At 36.4% G+C, this 24,879-nt stretch overlaps 1 pseudogene across 1 annotated transcript in view; it reads left to right on the top strand.

Moving 5' to 3' along the window:
* LOC309606200 (centrosomal protein of 78 kDa-like) overlaps positions 1–24,541 on the top strand; it is a 35,848-nt pseudogene extending 11,307 nt beyond the window's left edge. The window contains exons 6-11 of the transcript XR_014249646.1: positions 1,794–1,907; positions 3,657–3,720; positions 4,011–4,122; positions 8,152–8,286; positions 9,476–9,521; positions 24,270–24,541. The product of XR_014249646.1 is annotated as a centrosomal protein of 78 kDa-like (transcript). The remainder of the gene's footprint in view (positions 1–1,793; positions 1,908–3,656; positions 3,721–4,010; positions 4,123–8,151; positions 8,287–9,475; positions 9,522–24,269) is intronic.
* Positions 24,542–24,879: the final 338 nt, after the last annotated feature.

Genomic DNA, 24,879 nt, shown 5'->3' with positions numbered 1-24,879 from the left:
CATTTTGGTGTATATACTTTCAGTCTTTTTTTTTTTTTCTATGAATATATTCTGTACACTTAGGGATAACAAAAATAAAATTGTAGTATACTTGCTATTTCATAGTCCTGCTTTTTCCATTTAATTATATATCATGTAGTATTCCATCATACTGATGTCCCATAGTGTAATCAATTCTTTGCCATTAGATTTAGACAGTTTGTTTTTCCCTGTCAGAAACATTGTGAATATGTTGTGTATACACCTCTGTGTCCATCGGGATTACTTCTGTAGAATAAGGAACTAGAAGTGGAATGACCTGAGTGTGACATATTTTTAAGACTTTTGATACAGATTGCCAAATTACCATCCAGAAATGCTATGCCAATTTGTAGTCCACCCCAACAGTGGGTGTGAAATCTGCCTCTCACAAACACTGGCTTGTAGCACTTGTAAAAAACTGTAAAACTACAAAAATGAGTACCTCTCCATTTTCTATGCAAGTAGGATTACTCCAAATTTTATAACTTTTTTCAGTTAATTCAGTATGAGCATTTTAGCAAGTCAGTCAATTTGCATCTCCTGCATCACTTTTTGTGATTGTTCAGTATTCCATTATATGAATATGCCACAGTGCGCATAGCTTATCCATTCTTGTATATAAGCTTTGTCCAGTTTTTCAGTTACAAATAGTACTCCGATATATATCCTTACCTATATCTCTGACTATTTCTTTTGGTTAAATTCTTTGAAAGAGAGTTGTTGGATCAAAAGGGTATAGACATTTTAAAGGCTTTTCTTACAGAATCCTGGCTTAATCTCATAGGAGAATAACCACATTTTGTTTTATTTGTATTCATTTGATTTACTGGTGAGGTTTACTGGCTCTTTGTATTAATTTGGCTATTTGGCTAATAATACTCTGTGTCCATTCTTCTGTAGTGAGAGTTTGTAAGGGTTGTATCATATCCTGTCAGATCCGTATGTCTGACTTGCTATTTCTGTGTGTCATGGGGGTGTTGAAAGACTCCAGTTATTTTAATGTGATGGTCCACACAACACTTAAAAAAAAGACTCATGATAGTTTCCTTTCATGTAATGTTTTTTAATACCTGTGCTTTGGTGATGATCCCTTTGGTTTAAATGAGTAGGTTGTTCAGCCCCAGAACTCCTAGAATTCATGATCAGTTTTTCTGGTTTTTGTCTGACTTTTTATGGAGAGAGTTCTTGACCATCATACTTTCATGATAGGTTTTTAGTATGTATTCTCTATTCACACATTGTTTGAATTTGTTATTATTTGTATCCTCTTAGACTTGTCCTTTTTGCTCTAAAACTAACAGTTATTACATTTCTTCTATTTTGTTTTCCCCTTTTAACTAGTTTCAAGTGTGATTTGGAGCTCAAGATCGTGATCAAAAGAATGCAGTGCATTTCTGAGCTCCACCAGTTTTTGCCTGTGAGGTTTACACTGCCACTGCCGCCCTTGCTAATTATGAACTGAGATTCATTTTGTGATGTTTTTTGCTCATAGGTTATATACAGTTATTCTTCAGTTCTGTAATTGTAAAATATGTTGGATGATTTATTGGTACTAAAGCCAAGGTTATCATTGCACATCCAAGAAGAGGTTTTTAAATTGGATTAATGCATTATGTGTGTGCGTATACGTTTCTGTTTTTTTCCATACCCAAAATTACAAACCTGCCATGGCTGGTCTTGTGCAGGACTCTTCCACACGTGAGAAAATGAGAGTTGTCTATATGTTAAATCTGTATAGACTTCGCAAGTGACCTTTTGTCTTTCAGCGAAAGCACTTGACCTGCAGCAGTGTGGCCTCACCAGTGAAGGAGCAAAGGCTTTACTAAAGGCCCTTGAAAGCAAGAGAACTCTGGTTGTTTTGGATATAAGAAAAAATCCACTTGTTGGTATGTGGTCACTTTTTTTTTTTAATTGATTAACACATAGAACAACAAAAAGAGTTTGTTCACGTATTGACAGTTTTTAAAACTTAATGTGTTTCACTTTCCTCATCGTATACAGTTGGCCTTTGAACAACTTGGGGGTTAGGGGTGCCGCCCCCCACGCAGTTGAAAATCTGGGTATAAGTTTATAGTCAGTGGCTCCGCATCTGTGGATTCAACCAACCTTGGCTCGTGTAGGACGACAGTACGTATTTATTGAAAAATATCCGTGTGTCAATGGACCCGCGAGGTTCAAACCCATGTTGTTCAAGCGTCAACTGTACTTTTCTAATGTTGCACTTCCCTTATGTTTTTAGCAGATAATGTACTAATTAAAAGTGAATTATACCTTTAAATTGTTCTTATCTCTACTCTGAATAGAGGTGAACCTAGATACTAAGCCTGCTTCCACCAAGAGCATTATTTCCTTGTTGTGCACCTCTGAATTCTTGCAAGGAGTACTTTATTCATTTGTCAGTTTCACAAGTAATTTTTTAAATAGCTTCTGTGTGCCAGATACGGGTCAGGCACTAGGGATAAAGCAGTGAACCAGACAGACAAAAGTCTTGCCCTCGTGGAGCTTACATTCTAGTGAAGGGGTTCAGATAGAAATGAGTAAACAGATAAGTAATATAATTTTAGATAGTAGGAAGTGCAGAAATATCGTAATGTGAGGAGAGTGAGGGGGAGCACGTAGGACTCCATTGGATAGGTTTGTTAGGGGACAGCTTCACTGGAGAAGTGGCATTTGAACGGAGACCTGAATGAAGAGAGGAGCAAGCCATGGAAGATCTGGGGTAAGCACACTCCAGGACAAGGAGGCAATGAGTATGCAGGCATGTAGGTGGGTGGAGTATTTAAGGAAAAGCAAGGAGGCCAACATGGCCAGAGTACTGAGTGAAGAAGAGTGTGGTATGACGTGAGGTCAAGGAGCTAGCCAGGGGTCTGATCTTGTAAAGTCTTGAAGGCCAGAGTAAAGATGTGGATTATTCTAAATGAGTAGAGGGTTTTGAATTGGAAAAAGGCATGATCCAAATAATATCTGCATAAGATGACTTGGTATAGAGAATAGACTTGGGGAGATAAAGAAGAGAAACAGGGAGACCAGTTAGGAGACTATCACAGTGGTCCAAATAAGAGATGTTTATGGCTTAGCTTAGGTTGGAAGTTTGGGGCAAGTGAAAAGTGGTTGAATTCAGGTTGTGTTTTGAGGGTGTAGCTAACAGGGCTTGCTGATAGATTAGATGTGGGGTATGAAGGAAATAGCAACAAGGAGACAAGTCGTTGATGATTATGTGTGCCACTGGGTGGTATCACTTAGAAAAAGGGGGCTGATGGGAGGAGCAGCTTTTGAGGGAATATCAGGACTTTGGTTTGTTATCTTAGATGCGCTTGAGGTATCTAAGTGTCTGGACAGTGCTCAGACTGTACTTTATACCCAAAGGTATCCAAAGCCACTTTAGGTGCAAAATGTTTAAAGTTGACCTTTGCTGCTGCCAAAATAGTAGCCACTGGAGGCAGTCTGCAAGGTGGCATCTTAGGTTTTTGAGGAAGAAATTAGAATACACAAAGGGGGAAATAAGTGTATAATTATATAATGTAGATTTCATATTTAATTTTATGGGAAAGCAATAATTAGTTGGCTTTTGGTTTTAAATGGAAATAGCCCTCACTGGGAAATAATTACTCTAATTTCAATTTATTTTACTTTAGATCATTCTGTGACGAAAGCATTTATCAAAAAAGTTCTCCAGATGGAAGGAGTGCCAAGTCAGAGGTATAGAACATGTTTTAGTTCTCTCGGAAGAATTTCTCTTTAATGGCTTGTTTTTCTTTCTTTCTGAAAAGAAAATTATCAAGGTACTTTCTGCCATCTTAAAACTAAGTTTTTAGTCAAATGAAACGGCTTTTCTGTTTTTGAAAATGTTGTGTGATGCTTTAATTTAGGTTCCCAGAAATGCAGATTGAAAACCTTTTATTAACTTAAAGTATCTTAATTTCCAATGAAGATCAAACCCTCCTAAATTACCTGTAACTTAAATGACATATTTATCATTTCTGTCTCAGTACCAGTGGATAACTTCTCCATCGGTGAAGGAACCATCCAAAACTGCTAGACAGAAAAAGAGAACTATAATTATAGGAAGTAGTCGAAAAGGAAAAGATACTATTAGAATTAGTAACTCTTTCTTTTTTTTAATGCTACTAGAACTTATACTCCTTATGTTTTCGGGTGTGCTAAAATTAAAACAGCCAATATTAACCACATGCATATTAGGAGGCCTATAATTATTTTGATACTTATGAGAATTTATAGAATATAGATATAATAAATGAATTTAAAGAGATGTTAATATTAACCAACATTATTGTTTGGATCTCATAAAAACTTCATTGTTTTGAAAATATTTCCTGGTGGATGATTACTTCTAATACTTTGCAATTGAAATTTGGGGTGCACTTTGATGATAATTTTAGTAGTGGTGCTTTTGAGGAATGATTTTTTTTTTTAATGCAGAATTACCTTTGTGCCATAAGAAACAAAATTTCTTCCCAGTTGCAACCTTCCCATTGTTCCCTGCTTCTTTCTTTGAAATTCTTACCCAAATTTTTGAATCAGGTAATATCTTGTTTCTCTCAATGATAAAAAAAACTTGAAATATGTATTATCCTTATAAAAGACTTCTACAGACAAGTTTATTGACCTACATTGAACATTTTAGAAAAACATTTTCTAAATGTTTACTGTAATGTATATTTAATTTTCCAAGTGGTAGTTAACCCAGGATTTTACAACTAAGCCTATAATTTTGGCACCAAATGTAATAAAAAGCTTTTAAAACCCTTTAACAATCAGTGGTATAAGTTTCACATTCTCCTGAATTTATAAATTTGCTATAATTTACTTCTACTGATAACGTTTGTATTGTTTCTAAGAGACCTTAACTTTTTATTTTCTCAACATATTATCGTTAGTCAGAAATAATCTTTTTTTTTTTTTGGTGATAAGAATGAATAGCAGGAGCAGCATTTGTTAAACCAAATCTAATATGAAACTGACTCTTTCTTGTGAGTAAATTTGAATTTTGAAACAGTAAAACAATAAGGTTTAATATAAAGCAAAACAAATTTTTTATGTTTATGATCTGCCAATTTCCCAGAAAAAGTTTTGTGGTGACTTTAGTTCTATACCAGATACATTAAAATCACCAATGGACAACCCATCTTTTATTCAGGTACCCTCTGAAAGTTTTAAAAATTTGTTGACTTAATATCACTGAACTGTCCACTTTAAAATCGTTAAAATGATAAATTTTCTGTTTTGTGTATTTTACCATAATTTTTTTAAAATGTGTTGTTTGAAGATTTTGGGGTTTCATAAATGTATTGTGTTAGCATAACAATGAAAAATTTAAGAGACCACCTCTAATCTCATTATCCTGTCAAGCAATATTTACATTTTTATTTTCTCTTCCTGCTGTCTATAAACATAATACCACATAGCTTCAATATAATTTGCCATTCTTATCTTTTCATACTAAATTTAAATTTTATGATTCATAGTTATGCTTTTTAACATTGTATTCACAAGGTTTCATTGAGTTGGTCAATTTTTTAAATTGGTGAAAAATTGGAAATAACCTAAAATAAACTATTGTAAACATCTTCATAAATACAGCTTTTGTTTTTTTCAACTTCAAGATGTATGTTTTTGATTCTCTATTAATCAACTTGCTTGGACAATAGTGTATTAAATAGAAGTTGTTAAGAGTGTTTATGAAGTCAAAAAAAAGCTTATGATTGCCAATTGTTATTTCAAGAGAATGATATTTTAATAATCAAATAGTACATACAAATAAGTTAAGATTTGTGATATCACACTAATTAGATATTATTATTAAAAATTTATATCATATGTAAAGCATTCTTAAAATAGCTAAGTTGACTTTTTTGTTATGATATTAGAAATGGAAATATATATAAATAAAACATGTATATGTAAAACATATTAGGAATTCTGTAAAATTAGTACCTGGTGGTATATAATAGGGCATCATGGAATGAGAAGAAAACAATTAAACTTTTTTTTTTATTTAGAATGATTATACAAAGTGGAAATGTAACTGAAGTATACAAGCTCATTGAGCTATTTTAAGAGTAATTTTATTTCTTAGGCTTTTTTTTTGTATTTGCCTCAGTTATTTGGAGACATAGAGGTAAGCCAAATCAGTATCTGGGTACATACCTAGATCCAGGTGAGTATAGGGGTGAAATAATGGTGTGAATTGTGTCACATTTATATTGTAATTACGTATGCCTAAAAAAAGATGGGAACTTTTATTAGAAATTTTTTTTATCTCCTAACAAAAAAAGTGTAATTAAAAAAATTTTTTATACAAATGTATTTGTATAAAATCAATTTTCACTGCAAAGTAAAGGAGCTGTTACAGTGGAGGATTACTGGACTGAATGTCAATATTATGACATAGTATGAGTGTGTTTCATGTTTGGTAATTGCAATCATTGTTGCTTTTGTCGTGGTCATCCATGTACAATGCTTGGTGTCAGTCTATTTATCTCTTGTAAAAATAAAGCACAGTGTGTGTGTGTGAAAAAAAAAAAAAAACTACTGGTTGTGAGACTTCAGGCAATGACTTAAATTTCTGAGAATTTCAGTCTCCTAACCTTGAAGCCCAATTCATGATGATAACTGCACGAAGCTAAAAGGATGAAATAAGAAAAAGTATATAGTGTGTACCCTGTGGCAAACATTCAGATATTCACTTTTCCCTTCTATGAAGTCTGTGGAAATGGAAAAGAAGGGCTGAGACAGATGGGGAGGTAAATTTAGGGAGATCTAGTGACAAATTAGATATCAGGGGTGGAGGTGGGGGGGTGGAAGGGAGAGAAAAAAAATTTTATACAAATGTATTTGCATTAGTTTCTGAAAGTAAAGGAAGGGTATACACATACAAACCCACATGCATGCAAACATTTTTTTTGACGGTAGTTAAGTTAGAAAACACAATAAAATAGCACAAAATGAACTGAGCTCCTATATATTTTTAAGACACATGTAAATCACACAGGATCGTGTGGTGATTATCAATAACCTACACTCTATGAAATATTTGTCCTATATTACCACATACACTCCATTTTACCCTGCATCCTAATGCTGCTAAAATATAGTAGAAAGCAACAGCATAGTACAGGGAGATCAGCTCGGTGCTTTGCGATGACCTAGAGGGGTGGGATAGGGAGGGTGGGAGGGAGGCTCAAGAGGGAGGGGCTATGGGGACATGTGCATGCATACGGCTGATTGGCTTTGTTGTGTAACAGAAACTAACAGAATTGTGAAGCAATTATACTCCAATAAAGATCTATTAAAGTAAATAAAATAACATAAAATATAGTAGATTTGAAGGATCAATATAACCATTTTAACTTATGATGTTTGTTTTCAGTAAATTCAAATTAAATATTTAAATGTGAATTTTAATATATGGCTTGTTCTAAATAAACTATTAACACGTAGGTCTAGTTTTTGCAACCAAATATTTCATATAAAGATACTTGCCTCTTTACTACTGAAATAAAGGATAAGTCTCCACATTTCACTCTTTTATCCAGTGGGTTTCATTTGTTTTTTTGTGTGTTTTCTATATGAAATCAAAGGAGCAGTGACGGTTGACAGGCTTATAGGAGAGTAACATTGATTCACCTACCACCCAGCAACTTGCAGCCTTATAACTTTTATTGTTTTTACATAGAAAAATTCATCTTAAATTGAAATTTTGGTCTAATTCTGAAGATTCTGTTTGGCAGAAGTCATGGGTGTATCTGTGTTTCTCTGTCCTTAAGATTCAGAAATGCCAAAAGTGTTCTAAGATTCAGTAAACTTGAGTGTTTCTGCATGATACATAAAATGTATCATACTTTGGGATTATTTTAAAAATTTATTTTGCATTTCTGCACATCTCAATACTTTTGTTTTAGTTAAAATAACTTGTTACTGTAGAGAACTTATATTTTTTAAAAATGCCGGCTTACGTAAAACCTTTGTACAAAACGATCCTCTTTTTAATGGGCTTGGCATCATTGTCAAGTGCCTGTTTTATTCCTTTCAAAGTGTAACCATGTGACAGTTGCTCTGTAGACTTTTGGTACATCTTGATTCCTTCTTTTCATGCTTTGTCAAACATAGGCTTGGCCGCAAAGAAACCTGTAAGTAATGGAAGGAAACACTCTGCTGGTAAAGAATGTTATGCTCCTGAACCTCTACCACCTGGTGTGTCTGGTTTCCTGCCGTGGCGTACTGCAGACGTGCAAAAAGGAACAGGTAACGTGCTTGCATTCCCTGTCTTTTTCAGTCGTTCAGAATTCTTTATTTTGGAACTTCTATTATGTGGGCGGTCTCTGGTGCTTTCTATAGAGGAAAGAAGATAACTACACATGGCATCTGCCTAATGAGCCGTCTAAGGAAGAGAAACAAAAAGTAATTGGGAGTTTCAAGTTGTTTCTCAAGTGTCACAACAGAGGTAACCCCGTGGGAGTCTTGAGGAGACTAAAATTATCACCAATTGTGCAGGTGAGAAAAGTTTCACTAGAGGCAGGTGTAGTTGAGCCAAGCCCTACAGCACAGAAGTAGGAACTTGGATATGTACGAATGGGAAAAAAGACATTTTAGGCGTGGAGAATAGTTTAATACAGAATGGATGAAAAATATGCATTAGACCTATTCTAAATCAACTGGCTTATTAACTCAGTAAATCAGATTTAGTGAGTCAAACTAGCTTTAGCTGATTGCTTATCCAGGGGGTAGCTGTTCATAGTAATTTTTGTCATAGAACAGTAAATGAAATTGTTGAACTATAGCTTTAGGCTTGCTAAGTGAAATAGATTGCTCTAGATGATTTTCAAGTGACTTACTTGGTAGTATTCACGAAATTGGGGGTAAACAATTGCTTAAGAAAACATAGAGAATTGATTTTAAATAGTACTTGAAGTAGTTACTGTATAAAGTATCTGTTCAGTAGCTCATGTTAAATGGATGTTTATAATCCCCATTGGACAACCAACTACTGTTTTGCAAATGGTAATGTGAATTGCTGTTGCATAAACTATAGTGTTGAATCCCCAGTCTTTGCACTTGAGTTTAACAACTCTGTGGTTTCCTATCTTCTTCTGGAGACACTTAATCTCAGGTCCATCCTCGTCACACAGAGTGGTAAATTAGAGAACGATTAATATCACCATTTAAAGAAGTGAGACTGAAATCTCAACCGTCCTGAACGTAGGAAACGAAGGGCCCTCTCAGCAGTTCAGAGAGTTATCACCAGGCCAGTCGGCTGAATTCTGTTCAGTTTTCTCCGTAGCAGAGCCCTCCAGGTCCTTCTTTTGAGCTTATTTATTTTTATACACAGTTCTGTATGGATACTGTACATAATACTAAATAGTTGTATTAACTGGGTTTAACGGGTGATGTATTCACATCAAGATCTAACTTCGTTTTGTTGATATCTTTTTAGGGGCTTTCCCTTCATCAAAGTTCGTGATGTATATAATAAGTTGCAGGTATGTAGCTATCATATTTATGATATATAGGGGGTTGAATTGGGAAAGGTGGATGGTCATTCTTTTTGGTTTTTAAACTGACAGAGCCTTACAAGAAGCATTTCCCTCTCTGATATAAATCCATGTGAAACTTGTCTGGTCGCTCTCCCAATGCAAATGTGTAGTTGGGTGGATTTGGCACACAACTGGCAGCCTTGTGGTTATGTCTGTAAACAAGGAAGCCTGTTCTCCAGTCTGCAAATCAGCTGTTACCCAGTGAAACAAACTTGACTGCCATTTCTGACCCCTCACATGGAGCTGTCATACTCAAGAATGTTCATATGCTTTCAAAAAATGTTGTTTGCGGGCTATATGTACAAATTCCTGATCTGAAAGCCAACATAAAGCAACATCTCCCAAACCTCTGCTCTCTCACTAAGGCCACACACATTCCCTTGCTTATGGCCTCATGGCAAGTTAATACTGTCAGTACCAGATTCTCCTTCCCAGTTGTCTTGGGAGACTGCATAGTTGCTCTGTGAAAGGCACCATTGCTGAGGTTGAGAGAAGAGCATCTTGGGTGTCAGTCCTGCCCTTGAATACCCAGAGGGAGGGGTGTGCGCCTCGTTCTCCTGTTGGGATTTTCCTATGCTGCAGGTTTGCTGCTTGTTGTCAAAATTATGTCCTAGTGACTTGTCTTCTGCGTAGTTATATAATCCCAGCACACTTCTTTATGATCTGTAGACTTTTATGGGGTTGTGACCAGGTCAGTTTTTAAATGTTTAGAAATGTCCTGTTGAACAACTTTGCAGTGGCAGTGAAGCTTGACAGGAGAATTGTATTACTGTTACCCTAGTTTTGGCTTAAGGCTGATGAGAAGTTGAAATTTTTGATGGGTCAGTTTTAGTTGTTCAGTTTTAGTTTAGTTTTGTATTTGTGTAGCATAAAAAAGAAGATACATTCTAGATAAGATATATACCCCTTATCATAGTCATGCCACATATAGTGCAAAACTATTCCTGCTGGGTTCAAACATTGTGATCCAGAGCTTGCCATTGCCTATTATCAGGAGAAGGAAAGCGTAAGAACCGTATGTGTTTGCCCTTAAGTTGGTCTACAACACAGATACTGTCAATCAGCCTCTGATAGTACCCTCCCCGTGGACAACCTTCTGTGCTCTTTTGAGCATGCTCAGATGGAGTCTACCATCAGTGTGGTGGGAGTTCACTTGGCTTCAAGTGTGTCCATGTTGAAGGGTGAAATTAACAAATACTAACCAAATTTGTGGCTGTCCAAACTAGGAAAATAGTTAAAGAATCAGGACATGAAGAATCAAGCAAATACTCATTTGGCGTCAACCCAATAAAAAAGCTTCTTGGTGAGGAAAAAGTTGCCAAAGATGAAAGCCCAGAATAGTGCTACTTTAGCCTAACCACAGTGTCAAAGCAAATAACACACATACACACAAACGCAAAAGGAAGCCCTCTTCACACTAATGCCCCAAAGTCCTTTATGGGTCTTCAAATTGAGCAGATTAGGTAGGTTGATGGTTGTCCTTTACGGACTGGGTCCACCTAACAAGACTGCTTACTAACAGAATATCTCTGTTTTGTCATTTAATAGACATCCCAAACTTAATATACCTTGCAATCAAATACAGACATAGTCACTCATGCTTTTCCTGTAGACTTTCCAAAACAGAAAAGGGCAGCTCCATTCTTCCTGGTGCTCAGTTACAAAATGTGATTCATCTTTGACTTTTTTCTTTCTCTCTCCTTTCACATCCAATACAGAAGCAAAATGTGTCAGCCCTATCTTTGAGATAGAACCAGAATTTGACAGTTTCTCGATTTTTCCACTCTTACCACTCAGGATTAAGATTTCATTGTCTGTCATCTTAATTATTATCCCTCTGAAATGTGTCCTTAACACAGCGGCTGGAGAACCCTTTGAGAATCTAAGTCAGAAGAATTATGTGACTTCAGTGTCTTCCCCTTCACCATAGTTGAAGCTGAACTTCTTAAAATGCTGGAAGGTTGCTACATGATTACCCTCCACATTATATATTTGATTTCATCTCCTCCACCTCTACTCCTTGCTCACTCTTTTCCAAACACCTTATACTCTTTAGTCCTTGATGTTCAACAAGTATAGTAGGCAGACATTTTCACTTGCTGTTCGCTTTACCTGAATTGCTGTTCTCTTTACTATCTACAGTACTCATCCACTCACTTTTTAAAGTCTTTTCTCAAATATCACCGTCTCCATTATGAGGCCTTGCTTGGATTCCCTGTAATAACCTGCAGCCCCACTAATGCACCCTACCTCCTTAGAAGCCTCCCTTCTGCTGTAGAATCTGTTGAATGAATGAATGGAGTGAGCTATGTCTAATTTCCAAAAAAATCAACCGTAAACACTTGTTGAGAGACGGGTTTAGGGTATAAAGAATGAAAGAATTGTAAATTCAGGCCTTACCATTCACCATCCATTCCCTCAGGGTTCTGCTATGGTGTATCTTTTAATAAAGAGCACAATTTGATAAGACTAATTAATAGCTTAAATTCGTTAGAATCCCAAACCTTTTATAGTAGAAATGTGATAAAAATTGTGTCAGAGATTCTCAACAAAATGTTAGCAAGTTGAAGCCAAAAAGTATAAAAACAATTATATACCATGACCAAATGGGATTTGTGTCAGGTATGTAAGGCTGGTTCAACATTTGAAAATTAATTAATATAATCCATCCAAGACAAAAAAAGGGAAAAAAAACATATAAATACATGCAGAAGAAGCATTTGACAAAATCCAGCGTGCACTCATGAGAAAAACTCTCAGTAAACTAGGAATAGAGAGGGACTTTCTTGACTTGATAAATACGATCTACAAAAAAACCAATAGCTAACATCATGCTTACTGGAGAGAAACTCAATGCTTTCCCACTAAGATTAAGCACAAGGCAAGGATGTCCTCCTTTATTATAACTTTTCAGTATTGTGCTGCAAGTCCTTGCTAATGCAATAAGGCAAGAAAAGGAAATAAAAGGTGTACAGATTGAGAAGGAAGACATAAAGCTGTCTTTGTTCACAGATGACATGATCATTTATGTAGAAAGTCTTAAAGAGTTGACCCAAAACTCCTGTAACTAATAAGTGATTATAGCAAGGTTTCAGGATCCAAGGTTAATATACAAAAGGCAATTGCTTTCCTATATACCAATAATGAACAGGTGGAATAGGTTAAGAAAAACCCCACACTATTTACATTAGCATTGCCAAAAATGTAATACTTCAGTATAAATCTAATAAAATAAGTACAACCTCTATAGGAGGCAAACTACAAAACCATGATGAATGAAGTCAAAGAATAACTAAATAAGTGGAGAGATATTGCATGTTCATGAATAGGAAAACTCGGTATTATCAAAATGTCAGTTCTTTCCGACTTAATCTACAGAAATTCAGTGCTATCCCAATCAAAATCCCAGCAAGTTATTTTATGGATATTGGCAAACTGATTCTAAAGTCCATATGAAGAGGCAAGAGACCCAGAATAGCTGTCACCTCATTGAAGAAGGACAGAGTTGAAGGAATGACACTACCCAGCTTGCAGACTTATTATGAAGGTGCAGTAATCAAGACAGGGTGGTATTGGTGAAAGAACAAATAGATCAATGGAACAGAATAAAGAGCCCCAAAATAGACCCACATAAATACAGTCAACTGATCTTTGGCAAAAGAACAAAGGCAATACAATGGAGCAAAGATAGTCTTTTCATCAAATAGTGCTGAAACAACTGGATGTCCATAGTAAGAAAAAAAAAAAATCTAGACACAGACTTTATATCCTTCATAAAAACTAACTCAAAATGAATCACAGACCTAAATGTAAAACACAAAACTGTAAAACTCCCAGAAGATAACATAGGAGAAAACCTAGATGACCTTGGGTATGGCAATGACTTTTAAAATGTAACACCAAAGGAACAATCCATGAAAGAAAGAATTGATAAGCTAGACTTCATTAAAATAGAAAATTTCTGCTCTGTGAAAATCACTATCAAGATAATGAAAAGAAAAGCCACAGAGTGGGAGAAAACATTTGTAAAAGACGCATCTTGTTAGGGTAAAGTGGCAACTTGCAAGCTTCTTACATGTGCAACTGGTGTAATTTATTTTGGTATGTAGTGTGAGGTACAGACTTTAGTTTTCAATGGGTGTGTAGTTTTCTAGGCATCAATTTTTAAGATTATAACTTGACTTTATCACAATCAAACTTCCCAGACATACTTAGAACTATATGTGGATACTCTTTTCTGTTTAATTTGTATATGTGTTCATTCATGTAGTAATGCTACAATGTTTGAATTGTAGTGGCTTTATAGTTAAGTTATATAGCTGTCTGCTAATTAACAGATACTCAACTTCTAATAAAATTTATGACTTGTACCTGAATGCCTCCAGATTATGTTCTTCATTCAGACTCTTTACTATTCACTCAATATAAATTCAGAGCTGATATACATTAAAAACTGAACTAAGGTGGCTAACATGTTTTAGTTTTCATCTATATTCCTAGATTTAAAATATGAGAAAGTAATAGAATGCAACATTTTTAAAAACCTCTAATGACTCACATTTTCTATCTCTAATTAAAACAGAATACCCTGTGGAATATCTTTGCATCACTTACCTGGTTTCATTAATTCTGGCTGCTGAAGTTAATTTAAATTCACTCTGGTAAAATGAGAGCTCAGTATAAGCTTTTAGCATACTCAGTGAGACTTACAAATAGTCATCTGCTAGGTGGTAAACAGTAAACAGTCTTGTTTATTACAAATAATTTTAGCCAATAAATGTTATTTATGCTCCATTTAAGAATAAAGATGTTAATCTGAGATCACAAAACGATCTTTTTGTTAAAGCTAAAAGCAATTCTGCTTTGATTAGTTGCAAATGCAAATATTACCCAACTTCTTTCTCCTTCTTTGATAGTTGTATAGAAATAAAACTAAATATAAGAATGTAAGCCAAACCCACTACAAATGAAACTGCACTACAGGCCCAGTATCTTCAGTGATTTCTAGATGATTTCTATGCTCAAACCTTCATTCTATCCTCTCTTCCTAAACAGAATTGTTTTTTTGTTTGTTTTTGGGTTTTGAGTAACTTTTATTACACAAGGGATTCATATTCTTTATAGAGAAATCAAGTAATCAAATAATCCAAAAATAGATTAAAAAGCAGCCATAATTCCACCTCTCAGATATATTATCACTGTATCTATTTTATAGTATAGCTTTCTTATATATATATTTAACATCTTTATTGGAGTATAATTGCTTTACAATGTTGTGTTAGTCTCTGCTGTATAACAGTGCCTCAGCTATACATATATGTATATTCCCATATCCCCTCCTTTTTGCGTCTGCCTCCCACCCTCCCTATCCCACCCCTCTAGGTGGTCACAAAGCCCCAGCTGATCTCCCTGTGCTATTTGGCTGCTTCCCACTAGCTATCTATTTTACATTTGGTAGTGTATATATGTCCATGCCACTCTCTCACTTCGTCCCAGCTTACCCTTCCCCCTCCCCATGTCCCTAAAAAGAATTTTAAGAAGTTAGCCAAGATAAAATGAGAAACTGATTTAGACTTACATCCCAAATTTACAGCTTCAATGATTTAGGAAAATTCCTTGACAGCTATACTGAGCCTCAGTTTTCACATTTGTAATAGGGTGAGGATTAAAAAAACTGATACTTCTGGAAATGCCTGTCATTCTGATTGGATATTTTTAAAATGTTAACTGAAATTTAAATGTATAAATTATAAAAAGAAGATGACAAAAAGGCTTATTATCATTTTATTACCCTGGTGGTCCACTGATAGGAGAAGCGGCTTCTCTAAGTAGTTTTCTTCATCCTGATTTCTGGACACACCCTTCTTTAATCTGCTTTTGGAGGCAGCGGGTGACATTTTGGCAAGTTTTATTCAATTTCTTTATGCCTTGATTTTAGGAAAGAAGAGTAGTAGCTGTGCTGAGCTCTGCCAGGTCAGATGGAATTTTGGAGTATTCTCTTTCTCTGTCTTGTAGACAGCCACTGTCATTTAGTAAGCCAAAAGCCTTCCTTTGCTTTGACTGTGGTTAGTGTGTTTGCTGGATTTCTAAAATATATTTTTAGTGTTTACTTGTTTAGATTGAAAAGATTGGGCTATATTTTTAAAAGTTTATCCCTTCATTTTGGAAGGACTTTTAAGTTGTGTTATTGCATGCAAGAGAGCTAACGGAATTCTGGACTCCATATTTTCGTTTTTACCTTTTTTTTTTTTTTCTCAGACTTTGAACCAATAATGGCTAAGAATGAAAGGAACTCAGACCCAAATATTTTTTTCCCTTGTAAAGCACAGAGAATATGAGAAAAAATGAAATTGGGAAATTGTTTTGCTCTCTTCCTCCTCCTTTTTGGTCAGTTACCTCAGTCGTCCACCTCACTTTGTATTTCTAGCCTGGCTTCAGAAAGACCTGAATTTGATGAACTACACACTGTTGGAGTAGTAGATTGCTAGAAGGAACCAAGATCCAGACAACCTTAAATGGCGGCTTCATGGAATTATTATTCAAGAAGGATGGTCCAGCCAATTTCCTCACTTCCCTTGTGAAAGGAGTTCCCTATTCCTAAGAAAATGAACCTATGTCTGACTGACACAGAAGATGGAGATTTATCCCAGTGCATTTATATATGTATATATATATAAATTATGTATATATATATATATATATATTTATATATATATAATGCCTAATGGAAATATCTCAGATGGTCTATTTTGTGTTTTTTCTTTAATTTTACTTATAAAATTGTGACCATTTTTTAACTCAAAAGAGGAGAACCTTAAAAATTAATTAAAAAGACATCCTAAGTAGTAGAATGTAGTCTAAGGTTCAGAGTGACTTGGCAGAGAAAATTCCTGAATGGTTAGGTAACAGTGCTGGTATGCTTGGCTATTGTAACACTTTAGATTAGAGTTTCTCTTCCTTGAAATTACAAGAACTATATGACTCAAGAGAAAGATTAATAATTAGGAATATTCTGCTTGCTTTTTATATAGCCTTTTGAAGAACTTTTTTTTTTTTTTTTTTAACTTTTGGGTTTATTTATTTATTTATGGCTGTGTTGGGTCTTCGTTTCTGTGCAAGGGCTTTCTCTACTTGCGGCAAGTGGGGGCCACTCTTCATCGCGGTGCGCGGGCCTCTCATTATCGTGGCTTCTCTTGTTGCGGAGCACAGGCTCCAGACGCGCAGGCTCAGTAATTGTGGCTCACAGGCCTAGTTGCTCTGCGGCATGTGGGATCTTCCCAGACCAGGGCTCGAACCCGTGTCCCCTGCATTGGCAGGCAGATTCTCAGCCACTGCGCCACCAGGGAAGCCCTTGAAGAACATTTTGATTAATTATTTGGAGGTCATAGGAAGGAACCTTCATGATCTAACTTTTGAACAAGTAGTGTTGCAACACAAAGCTATGACTCAAATTAAAAAGGAAATTTGAAATGACCTATTTCTTTTGGCATCTCAATCCAGATATCTGTCAGTAAAATGAGTCAATTTTCAGTCAAATGGGTGGTCAGCAATATAATTTTTTATTGGGAAGCTGAAAGACACCATTGCCAAACAGAGCACCTGCAGTGTTAACATCTATATTTGAGCATCTTTCGTTTTCCCAAGGGGTGCAGATGAGAAGAAGGAAGGCAGAGAAATGCACTTGAATAAAGCTTTTCAAGATGGATAGAACAGAGAGCATTCCCAGAGGCAGGTCAAGTTCAACCCAAGAACAACTCTCTCAGTGCTTTCACAACTAGTTAAAATACAAGACCAGTAGTAACTCAGCTCTCAAATCAGTGCTGAAATCAAGCAGAAGGTTGTTAATATTGATACGGTTAACACACATCAAATAGGATTACTGAATTTTCTGAATCCAAAAGTTCTCCACAGTGTTGACATTTCCTTACTGAACTCCCAGGATTGTTTGGTTTCAAAGGCGCTTGGGCTCAAGATGCATTTTGTTTTAAATAATCCTTCATAAAAAGTTCAGCTTTCAGTCTAATATGATTGAAACCCAGCTTGAGTGTGTTTTATAATGCACTGAACTGGAAAGACTATGGGCATTGAATTGTTCAAAACATGGTAGGCGAAGGAGTGATATGTGGGGAGTAGGTGATCAAAGAAATCAGTGAGAATGTCTTATCTCATTTTATTTACCTTTTAGAACTCTTCCAAATATTAGAGGAAAGAAATCAATATCAATTTTCACCTGTCACGTTCCACACTTCAATTATTAATGAATGTCGAATTTGACCACAGTTTTCTGTACCACCTGCTCTGCAATATTTCTGAGCCTTTATTAAAAATGTAAAATTGTCACTGAATTTCCAAATATGATTCTCCAGTGGCTAATTCAGCTTGTTTTATTAATAAGCAAGTTCTGATGAGTAATACTAATTTAATACGCCTGCATGTAAGGTTAAAGTGTAAATTATTCCTGCCGAAGGTGATGAGATATGACTGCGATGTGGTGGTAGGGCACTCACCTTCCTGAACGAACCCTGCGAGCACACAGTTCTTGGGAGAAACCAGTACTTCATATAGTAGCAAATTTGATATTATTTTGCATGTCTCCTGTAGCAGTGGAATGCGCACACACACACACACACACACACACACACACAAACATGATCATGGGTGAAAAAACACACATGCGTACCTCAGATGCTTACATTAATTTCTGAATATAGTTCTCCGGAAAGAAAAAACTTTACTGATGATTTGTATTTTTATAGTTTATTATTTTATTCATACTAAAACGCTAAACGAAATCACTTACTGTTTTGTTGTCCATGGAATCCTTTCAATTTTGAGATGCTAAATATAAATCGAAATAATGATTATAGTCCTTGGCCATGAAAGACTAAGTTACAGAGAACCCAGTGACTGGAGGTCAGAGCTGCCACAGAATTATTCTCTGCTCCAGAGCCCATTAGAGTATCACTGTGTACCCACTTAAGGATAGAATGCTGCTATTGAGAAACTAGCTCTCTTTTATTTCTACTAAAAGGAGAGAACAGTAGGGGACCTTGGCTGTGTGAGTGTATGAGACTTTCTCTGTTTTGTACGATAAGCCAAAACCTATACATGAAATAGCCTCGGGCCTTTTGTCTTTTGTACCCAGCTCTTTCCTGTATTGCTCCTGATCAATTACACTTAAATCAACAAAAGTTGCTTGAACATTTTGACAATTATGTTCCCCATACCCTGAAGCATTTTTAAAGGGTTCCTGAGATAAAGCTATTTCAAAAAATACTCCCTCCAAATTTTTTCAGGGTGGCATCAATGAAAGTAACTTAGAGGAAAGAAACTAGACCTTGAGTTCCTGGCCTACCACTCTAAGGCCAGGCAGGCATAAACCGTCATAGCAAAACCTAAGTTTGCTCCCAGTTGAGAATTTGGTTTCCATGGTCTTATATAAAAAGTATATGGAGACTTTAATTCCCTATAAGCCCTTTCCAAAGAGTAAATACAGTTGATCATTCGTAAGAGATGATGAAAATTACAATTTTGTTGAATAGGTGGAATATATATTATATATAATATATATATAAAATATATAAAGTTACTATTCAGAGTCCTAAAACATGGATTTTTCTTGCTTACCAAGAATGAACAGTAACTTGACCTCTAAACACAAAAAAGCACCTGGTCATAGCAGAATCATAACAAATATTTGATATCAGAATGAATTCAATGTTCAGGTGTAAAGAGGGAATACCTTCAGTTTTCCTCCTTCTTGTACCCCATTATTGCATCCTGGACAGAAGAGATTTTCTTGATTTTAATCTAAAGGAGAAATATTCACTTTTGTTAAGATGGAAATTGACAACCTCAGTAGGCAGAGGCACCGTTTTTATTTGGCTGAATTCATGTTTCTAGTGATAATTCAATGTGTAATAGGGTTTTCTCTGCCACTCCAAAATCTGAAAATGATAAGTATCTCACCAGAGTTTCAGGACGGCCCATTACCTATTCTGTGGAAAGGATATTCAAAATACCATGCTTCATCAATGTCTTCTTTGACTTATTCATCAATGGACAACTACTGAGTTAAGACAGTGTCTTATCCTTGCTTCAAAAAAATAAAAACAAAAAAACCCCACAAACACAAAAAAACTGTTAATGATGAAAACTTATTATGCCAGGCCTTAGTATGGCCTAACTTGGAAATTTAGTTTCAGAGGCTTTTGTGAATATACCAAGGAAAGAGGACCTAGGTGTATCTTATTCCCACAGGCCACCAATAAATATTTGCTTAATGGAGAAAAAATTAATATATAGTATAGGAGAGAACCTGACAGATGCTTAACATTATTGAGTGATAGCAATGCCCAAACTCATCTGTGATCAAACACTATGAAAGTATCCTCCTAAGGATAAACTTATTACAAATAAGAAGTGAAAATTCAATTATGGAGATACTTTCAGTTTCAGCTCTGATATGCAAAAAGCTTGGAAGTTGTCACTGTATCTAGTCCTTACAAGATAATGCTGTACAAAATGAAAAACAATGAGTTTTCTCAGGCATGATTAATAAAACATGTAACTATGAAAGAATTTTAAAACTGTAATTATGTATGTGTATATATGTGTCTCTGAAAAATCTGTGTCAAAGAAAACTGAGGCTATCAGTATAAACTCATTTAACTTCTATCTCTTTTTACCTTTATTTCCTCCCAAACTTACCAGTATCCATCCAACTCGAAGGATACAAGTGATCTTTATATACTTGCAAGGTTTTTTTCTTATTCATATGTCCATGTTTCCCCAATTCTCTAAATTATTATCTACATCTTCAGGATCTCCTTAATCGGATCCTTCATTTCAGCATATAAACTATAAGTCCTTTTCATTCTAAAAAATTCTTTTTTGCTAATTATTTTCTCTTTTCATCCAAACTCCTTCAGAGTAGCCTATTCCCACTGTCTTCACTAGACCCGCCTGACCCCCACAGGCAGCCCTACACTCTCAATTTATTGCAATCTGGCTTTCTTGTCCACCACTTCACTGAACTGCTCTACGGTCACTGGGGACCTAACTGCCCAAATCCAATGGACACTTACATTCTCTGAAGGATGACGCTGTCATCTACTTCCTCCTTCTTGAAACTCTATCACCTCTCTCCTTCCCAGAATTCTTTCTCTGCTTATTACTTAAACGTTGTCAGTACTCATAATTCTCTGAAATCTCATACATTTTCATGATTTTAATGACTGCTGATGACATTCAAATTTTTATCTTTCCATGTCTTCACGTGCATGTCCAGTTATCTACCAGTTTGTCTCCTGAATTGTACAGGTGCTTTAAAATTCAACATGTCCAGAACTAAAGTCTTTTCCCCAATTCAGTTCTTTATCCCCTATTTCCAAACTCAATGATACCACCACCCAACCTTAGTCACACAGATGGGGGTTCAGCCTCCGCCTCCTACTTCTTCCTTACTTCCCAAGATCAAGTCTTGCTTGTAATTTCCTAAATACAATTAGAACTTATTTCCTCCCTTCATTTATACCTTATTTCAGACCCCTTTCTTCTTGCTATTACCTGGTCTAGAAGTTACCAAATTGCTGTTTGGTGGAACCAGTTGTTAGACACTTCTATTAAAAAAGGACTCTAGAGTCAAATAGCTTTGAGGATGGCTGCGTACCATACGCCTGCTGTGACGATCCAGAATGAACATTAGCCTACAGCAGCCCGGAGAAGCTGTACAGTAAAGAAACCTGATTAACTTTACTTAAGCCAGGTTCTGCCTTCTGCCGGCCTATAAACCTTTCAGTAGGGACAGGAGAGGAGGTGGCAGCGTGAAAGTCCCACTCGAAAATAAAAAACACTGCTCCTCAGAAGAGTGGGAAATAATTGTCTCGAGGCTTCTTCAAATTCCTCATCCATACTGACGTCAGTGGTCTAAAATGCCACCTGAACTTGTCCTTTCCATTCTTAGCTATTTTTTGAGGAAACCAGCTCCATGCACATGGATGGCTAAGACCCGCTCTCCTCCTCCTCGCTGCCTCCTTTAGGGGCGCTTGCCACTGCCTGGTGACACTGCACTGATGCTCCAGAGCCTGTGCCTGTGGCTCCGTAACACACCCCTCGCACACTCACGGCTCTGGACTTCCGCTGTCCTCTCTGCCTTGAGTGTCCTTGCCCTTCACCAGCTGACTCACCAGTTTTTCACGAGTCCTTTAAGACTTAGCTTAGGGACTGCCACTTTCGATGATTTTTCTTTGTCTCACAGCTCCCCTTCTTCTTCCACAAACACTGACTAAACGCCCTGAATATGCCCATCACAGCATGTCACGCGCAGGATGAGACATCTGCTGTGTGTCTTCCCCTCTCACTCCACTGCTAAAGGGCCAACGCTACATCTTGCTCATTGTTTCTCTCCTCTAACACCCAATCCATGACTAACGAACTAACTAGTACTGTAGTAGCCCTCTTAGTAACAATCAGGCAGGAACTTCTAGAAGAAATCTGACACTCCAACTGTTCTCTGATCTCACCTTTCAGTCTGAATGAACTAAAAGACTTATCTGTACATGTTTTACCAGGGAGACATAATTTAATCCAGAGATGTGTCGTCACATACTCTTACATACTCTGCTGTTTAAAAATTCGTCTCACGATGGGGGAAGGAGACAGGTGTGCTTTCTGATAGCCCCACTCTTTTGCACCTCTAGTGCTCACTGGCTTCTCTCTCGGTGCCTTCCTTAAACCCTTCGTCTCTTAACAAGGAAACAGGATAACAAAGTAATTAAGAGCCTGGGTTCTGCCTATCTGTGAAACAGAAACATAACCAAGGACATAGAGAATAGACTGGTGGTTGCCAAGGGGGAGGGGGTGGGAGAGGGTTGGACTGGGAGTTTGGGATTAACAGATGCAAACTGGTGTATATACAGGATGGATAAACAAAAAGGTCCTACATGGGACTTCCCTGGTGACGCAGTGGTTAAGAATACGCCTGCCAATGCAGGGGACATGGGTTCGAGCCCTGGTCCGGGAAGATCCCACATGCCAGAGAGCAACTAAGCCCGATGCCACAACTACTGAAGTCCATGCACCTAGAGCCCGTGCTCTGCAACACGAGAAGCCACCACAATGAGAAGCCTGCGCACCGCAACTAGAGAAAGCCCGCGTGCAGCAATGAAGGCCCAATGCAGCCAAAAATAAAAAAATAAATAAATACATTAAAAAAAAAGTGGATGTATTTTAAAAAACCTAAAAGGTCCTACTGTAGAGCACAGGGAACTATATTCTATATCCTGTGATAAACCGTAATGGAAAAGAATATGAAAAAGAATGTATATAAATGTATAACTGAGTCACTTTCCTGTACAGCAGTAATTAACACAACACTGTAATTCAACTACACGTCAATAAAAAATAAAATTTTAAAAAATTGCCATAAAAATCATCACATAAGGAGGACTTCCCTGGTGGTCCAGTGGTTAAGACTTCGCCTTCCAGTGGAGGGGGTGAGGGTTCGATCCCTGGTTGGGGAGCTAAGATCCCACATGCCTTGCAGCCAAAAAACCAAAATAAAAAACAGAAGCAATACTGTAACAAATGCAATAAACACTTTAAAAATGGTTGACATCAAAAAAAATCTTTAAAGAAAAAAATCACATAGATCAGAAACAAATGAAACATAATAAAGTCCATACATTAAAAAAAAAAAAGAGCATGTGTTTGGGTCAAATTGCAGCTTACCACTTACTTATAGCTGTGAAATTCTTGGCAACTCACATAATGTCTCCTCAGACTCCTCATCTATAAAATTGGGATGGTAATAGTTCCCAACCTCATAGCGTTGCTGTAGTCCATAAACACGGTTAAGTGCCTTGGTAAATGTTTAAGGCTCTCTGGTTATTGTGAATTAAAATACGTCAATGGCTTCTGGCCATGTGATTTATAATAGTTTGACATTTAACCAAATGGTAAAACTATTCCATTTATTATTCCTATCTCTTTTTACCCCTTACCCTGTTTTGTTGTTTATGTTTTCTCCCACCACAGAGTGCTAGTTCCAGGAGAGTAAAGGCTTTATTTTGTTCACTGCTGAAAGCAATAGCACCCAGAAAAGTACTGTACATATGAAGACCTCAGTAAACACCAGCTGAATGAATGGTGCAAAGTGTCACAAGGAAAAATACACCAAAGCTTTCATTATAATAAAAAAGTATAGATAAATCTTTCTCTAATGGCTTCCAGTCAAGTATTTTAAAACACCATATGCTATAATAAAAACATAAGTAATTTATTAAAATTTGAAGGCAAAAACATAATTTTAAAAGATTTAGACCTATGTTAGGTGTGATACAGTATGGATGCTTTCTTAAAATTCACAATCAGATCCAAGAGTATCACTTTCAGAATGTTCTAGTAGACTGAGTTTACTTTTAGTTGTCTTTGATGAAACAGTCACTATTCTACTCTCTTTAACAGAAATGTGTTTTTTCGAAGACTCACTTTTAATTGGTTTATTAACCAAAGAATTATTTTGCCCAATTCCTTTGCTTTTCTGCTTTACAGGTGAGTCAGAGCAGGGATGCATGTCCTCCCCAGGTTGTTTCTTAGCAGAGTATTTTTTGGTATATTCACCTGCTTTGCTCATTTTCTCTGAAGAAGACCTGCTATTTCTAGATAATTCCTCTTCTTTTCTTTGACTTCCAGTTCCAGAAATGACATCTGCTGAAGGGAGAACATGTTCTAGCAATGAAATCTTCAAAAGACTCCTGCCACTGCTCTGTGACTGGGACCCCCAGGTTGTCTTTGGAAGTTTCTAAGGCCTCCTGAGTAGAGACTGGGACATGGAAGGAGTCGAGAGGCAAAGGAATCCCAGCATCACCTGTAATTTTCTGAAACTGGAGGGAAAAACAAAAGACAAGACAAAAATTCAGTGATGAACAAAGCCAATCATTAAAAAGTAGAGTTCAAAACTTCAATGTTACTCTGTAATCTTATTATTAACACAGTCAATTGATTATTCAGAAGATTTCAGAGCCAGTTTTTTTCTAATTATATCTTGCCAAGTGATTCTCAGCTTAACCTAGCTATATCCAAGGCTATGTCTGCTACCTTTTCAGACTTTGGTGATTGGGATAGTTATTACCCATTTCCTTTCCCTCACTAAAAATAAAACCCTATTCTGTAAGAAAATTAATTTCTTTTCTATCCTCCAGGCACATGTAAATAGTATATAGTTTGTGACCAGACTGTGTTCTCAAGCTGTCAGTTCCCAAGACCAGTCTGAGATTGGTTGATGGGGGCTCCAAGTAAGGCT

The sequence above is a fragment of the Balaenoptera borealis genome, assembly GCF_965194805.1.
Source record: "Balaenoptera borealis genome assembly, chromosome: 11".
NCBI lineage: Eukaryota > Metazoa > Chordata > Mammalia > Artiodactyla > Balaenopteridae > Balaenoptera > Balaenoptera borealis.
This window is presented reverse-complemented; position numbering and strand designations above follow the sequence as displayed.